This window comes from Heterocephalus glaber, unplaced genomic scaffold, assembly GCF_053883595.1.
Source record: "Heterocephalus glaber isolate CG9 unplaced genomic scaffold, H.glaber_assembly_v1.0 deba00001504, whole genome shotgun sequence".
NCBI classification, from domain to species: domain Eukaryota; kingdom Metazoa; phylum Chordata; class Mammalia; order Rodentia; family Bathyergidae; genus Heterocephalus; species Heterocephalus glaber.
Window position 1 is genome coordinate 20832359 of NW_028258324.1, and position 6059 is coordinate 20838417.

Here is a 6059-nt window from a genome sequence, read left to right on the forward strand (position 1 = left end):
AATGTTTAGGGTTGTTCCATTTGCTGCTGCCCCCACTTTATGTACATTACCCTTTAGTGAGTTCTCCCCATTTTAGTTTTCTAGGATTGAAAAGCTTGTTTTGTAAATTATTTGTGTGTATTGTCATATTTGGCTTTTGTTACATCCTTAAACTTCATTGTTCAATTTTTGTATTGTTAGGGGTGTCTGTCTGGTTTCTTTGGTATACCTTGAAACCTATTTTTGAAAAACAAAACTTCAGCTTGATAATCATTAAGGCAGCTTGTGTAAGTATGCAACTTAACTTTCCCACCAAAGAATTGTCAGCAGCTGCCTGCTTTTCTTTCATGTACCCTGTTGGCTTTCCTTCCTGAAAGATTTTTAAGAGCTTGAGTTAATATTGAATTTAATTAGACTTTGTGATAAAGGGTGGTTTTTTGGTTTTGTTTTTAAAATAAAACATATCTGTGTAATGAAAAAAAAAAGTTAAATGTGTCCAGCATGCTAGGCAAATATAAAAGTAGGGAATGGAGTCTTATTAAATGACCAAAAGTTTGGGCCATGTATTTTCTCTTCCTAGAAATTTAATTTATTGTTAAGTTTAATGTTTCTAAATTTGGGAAACATAATTCATGTTAAATGAAGCTTACATGCTGCTGGGCAGAAAAGTAAATTAGAAAATCTTTGTCATTTCTGAGCTTATGGTAACATGATCAAGAGCTAAAAGTATCTTTGCATCTGACTACTGCTTCATCAACTAGTTGAGAAGAGCTGTTTGTCTAACTCTACCAGTGGATCTGCATTTGTCATTTAAAATAGTAAATGCTTAGGGAATATGGGAACTTAAAGTTACTGTGAACCTAGACAATCACCTGTCTTTTGCAGATCAGCATAATTAAGGATAATCATATGATCAAGCCTCTTGGAATGGATCGGACTTTTTAAGGCTAGATGAGGTTCCTGGTACCACATTTTGAGTCCTGAGTGTTTATCATTCATTTCACTAACAGCCATAGGAAAGCAAAACAAGTAACTAAAGGTTAACCAAATGGTGAATATAGAAGAAACTCCAATATTGTCTGATTTGTTTCAAAATTGTACTGTTGCTCCTCAAATCAGTAAAGAAGTCAGGATCATGCTGGGTAGGGTGGCACACATCTATAGCCTGCAATCCCAGGAATTTTGGAGGATGAGGCAAAAGGATCGTAAGTTCAAGGACACCCTAGGAAACTTTCTAAACTTAGGTAACCTTGTCTCAAATAAAACATTTAGAAAGGGCAAGGGTATAGCTCAGTGGTAGAGTGTTTGCTAGCATGCCTGAAGTCCTTGGTTCAAAATCCTAGAATTGGAATAATTTATGGCTTAGATGTAATATAAATGAATAATATGATATTGAATTTTATGGATAAATATATGCTATGGTTGAGTAGATCTAAAATGTGTGCATGTTATATAATGTCTTTCTTAAAATATTATTCTTAAATTGAAGTTATACTGGAATCAATGCTGTTTTAGGATGAAGGAAATGTAAATTAATGGCATTAGAATGATGGAGGCTGTCATAATATGTCATTTGTAATTATACATAGGGTTTCATTTTTTCACTTTAATTATTTGTATTGGTATTGTCTTATCTTTCAAACTATAGAGGAAATATATTGAGGGAACAAATTACCAGTATAATTTATGAATACCAAAATACTTATATACATGAAATAGGCATTTCATAAATCCTTGTTTACTTAAAAGAATTAAGAGGAGATGAAGGAGGCTTTAAACAACAGGGAAAGTGAGTTGGTGTGTTAGAGATCAGAAAAATGATGCTGCTCTCCATAATTGTACTCATTAACTTATATAGATTCTATAAATTAATAAATAACTGCTTTAGGTTAACCCTTAGTTGTGACTGGAACACACAGATAAGCTACATATAATCTGTCTACAAAGGAAATTTTATACAACAGACATATTTTTCTCATATACCTGATATAATGTACAAGTACTGGAAATTATTGGAGTAGATTGGGATACTAGTTTTCTGTGAAAGAAGATTCAGAATGAGGATGTTTTCAAAGTAATGGCAATTTATTTTGACATCTTCAAGCAATGATATTTTATTTATTGAGGATTTTAATAAAAGATGGTAATTTTTACATCATGGATGCCCAGAAAGAACAGAAGTTGTGCTTCAAATCTCTTCAATTTGATTTATTACTCCTTCATTTATGTGTATGCTAATGGGTAGGATACAGCTAATAAAAGCATGACCATTTGTCTTTGAGCAAGTTTGATCTCAGGTGAATAACATTAAATAATGGCCTATTGACAAGCAATTAAACACCACTTCTTTTCCTAGTTCTGTTTTGAATTATGGTTGTCCTAACTAATGGAAGCCTCCTTATGTTTTAGAATTCCAATACAATCTAAGATGAAAAGAACCTTTTAATTAGATTTACAATAAAATCAGCCAAGACCCCATGCTCATCATCTTGACTGCTTATCCTCATCGACTTAGGCCAAAACAAAACAAAGATAAGTAGCAAAATTCATTAACAGTCCATTTACTTCAACTCCCTATTGCCATGTCCTCAGGGAATACAACACAGTGTGCTCTAGACATAGTGTTATGTTTCTTACTTTTAACTTTAGAGTAATTTATTCAACATTTTTACATTATGGAGGAACTTGTCTGAAGCAAAAATAAATAAGATGATTTTCTTCTTCATTCACATTTAAAACATTTATTTGATGACTGAGAAATAATGAGACATCATTAGGAAACCAAATTCTTTTCTCAGAATCTGAAGAAAAGAACAATACCAAAATGCAATAACACTGAACTTGTTACAGGAAATATATGCATTACCCAAGATAATGCTGAGGTCAACTCTGAACATTTTTTAGAGAATGTTGATTATAATATTTTCTTGCAAATTAAGAAGCTATTATTTCATCACTTAGATTTATGATCCAAAAGTTGTTATACTGTTGGATCTGTTATACTGTTAAAATGTTGTCCACTGCATACTGCTAAGCAACAGTATTAATATGCATAATTACCAATTGCTTTTCAAGAAAACCCTGTCTTATTCTCACTTACCATGCACCTACCTTTCCATAAACACCATAACATAGATATTCTTAGATTTCATATTTCACTGTTGTCTTTTTTAACAAAAAGTGTCTACTGCCAATTAAAGCAAAGATTTTTTCACATGTGGCAACCACCAGAGAACTGTTTTAAATGACTTAATAAAGAAATGAATCTGTTTTTTAAAGAATCTGTTTCTTTGTTTCCTGTGCCTTTCACATAATTCTAACTGCCGTACTCATTAACTTTTTATTTATTGTAAAATTTTGAGAGCAAAAGAATTTCATTACAATATGACGCAAGGTTAACCATTTCAAAATAATACTTCTACTGCCTAAATTATACCTGGTCATCCAAGTAGAAACTAATAATGATTGGATAATAAACAGATTGAAACAAGGCTGCTAAGGTAAAAGAACAGGAAATTAACTCCCTAATTAGATACCCCAGGTTTTTGACTACATAATGCCAAAATAACTAATTTAATTGAATTGGTTAGGCTGGTTTTTATCATGTAAGCAAACAAAGGACTGATTTACTGATGCTTTTATTCTTCAATTTGTTATGTGGTATTGTGTGGACAAAACTCAAATATGTTTCAGGCTGCTTTTTCTTTGTATCTAAGGCAACATTTCCTAGGGAGACTGAAGAGAAAATAATGTTCTCTTTAGCTATAAAGCAATGTATCATGAATTAGTTTGATCACTTTAGTTGAGTTTACCAGTACAGTAAAGTTCCTAAACAATTTATATGGTGTATATCTTTTCATGTATATGTGATTTATCTAAATTGAAGTATTTTGAACAAAACCAATCAATTCATTACAAAGCGTAATCAAATATGTTTATATATTTTAGTCAACAAATGCTGGCAGAATAGAAAACAACCTGAATTTTGGATCCAGGGCTTATCCAGAAAATTTGTATTCCTTTGGATTCTGTAACATCCTCACCTTCTAGTTTATCTCTGATCCATCCCTGGGATTTCTAAAGCTTAACATTGGATTCTTCCATTAGTTCTAGAAAACCAGTCATTATTGCTTGAAATATTGCCTCTGTTTTATCATCTCTTTCTTTCTTTGTAGAAAGAAGGTGGTGTATGAATAGGCCTCCCACATGTATACTGCTGGTCTTCTTACCACTTATTCACATTATTTATCTCTTTAGCCCTCTGTGCTACATTCTGATTAATTTCTTTGGATCTATATACTAGTTAAATTGTTCTTTAGTTAAATTGTCATTTCTATTGGTTGAATCTACCATTAAACCTATCTATTCAGGGTCATTTTACATTTTTACTTTTTATCTTATTAATAAATGTACATATCAGATGTTTCTACAAGTGATGAAAAGAACAGTTCCTAGGCCCTCTCCATTCTTGATTCCTCCTTATCAAAGATCATTACTTTTATCTTTGCTGTGGTTATTTTGTTATTTGTTACTATGTTTTTGAATAATAAAACCGAATTGCATCATTATCTTTGGTTTGTTCTGGGATCACTTTTATTGATTTTTTACAATAATAATTCAGAGTTTAGCTATTAAAGTTTCCTTTCCATGGAGAAACTCATATCTTTCCATTATGGGTACTATTTTGAAATTAATTTTGGCAATTACCTACTCTCAATTTTCTCTGTTCTCTTTTTCTGTCAGGAGGTTGAACAAACCTCTTGCATTGGTCTCCTAAAATATTTTATTCTTGATTTTGCTCTACTTTCTGGAACTTTTCCTTGTCTCCATTGTTCAGGACTTCTCTGAAGAGTCTCATTACAGGTTTTATATTTTTATTCAAGAGATTATTTTATTATATAAGTATTCCTTTCTATGTAGGGATTTTTATTTTATGCCTGTTTCTATTTTATTTTTTAAGGACAATACTTATTACAATACAGTGTCTTTTCTTCTTTCTATACATATTTTCTGTCTTCTTCAGTGTACTGATTTCTGTATGTTTGCTTTATCTCTCCCTCTGGGCTTGAGGCTTTCCTAAGAGGTGTGCTCCTTTTTGGTTGTCTGCGCATGGTTAAGAATAGTGGATGCTTCTCTGAGTATTGTTGAGTGTAAGCTTTTGTGGAGGGTGATGTACTTGGGCTTTCATTTGGAAACTTCTGATACCAGAATCATGAGTCTTTTATTTGAAGTTGTCAGATTTTCCTGATATCTTTGAAAAATCAAGCATAAGTTCTAGCATTCTAGGAGTCAGGTAGAATAAAAAGAGTAGAATGTTGGGTGGGGATGGAGAAGGGAATTGAGAGAGATGTCTCATGGTGTGTTTAAATTCAGTTAATTTCTGTGCTTTTGAAAAACACTATCCTACCTTTAATTCTATTTAATATCCCAAGTTAAGAGACTCAGAAGTCTTATAAAGAAAGAATAAAGAAAGAAAGAATGAAATCTGGAAAATCTAACTTGTTCCTAACAAGTCTTCACTGTTTCATGTCTCCCATCACCTTACTTCATAGGTTAGTGGTATGGTCAATTCTTGGAACTTTTGGGAACTCGGAAACAGAAAATTGGTTAGTTCTCTGCTCTTTGAATTTCCAACAGTAAAGTCAATGTTCTTGGGACAATTCTATTCCTATTTCCATAGTAATTTTCCAGCTTCCAAATGGTGGCTGCCATTTCTTCTGTTTTCATTCCTTATGGGTTGATTGGCCTTGTTCAGAGTTTCTGAAGGGAAATTAGTTGTACTTATTCAATCTACCAACGTTATTTATTTTATTTTATTAATTTTGGCACCTGGGATCAAACCCGGGTCCTTCCACTTGCGAGGCAGGCACCGGAACCACTGAGCTAAATCCCCAGCCCCAATCTACCAAATTTATTTGAAGTTCTCCAGTGATTTTTTACTCTAATAACTATACTTTAATCTTTTAGAATGCCTATTTTAATTCCTTTTTATATATACCTAGAAATTTGTCAGTTTTTCTCTTATCATATTTCAGACTACCAATTTTATTTAAGAATTTTCTTTTTATGTGTGCATTTAA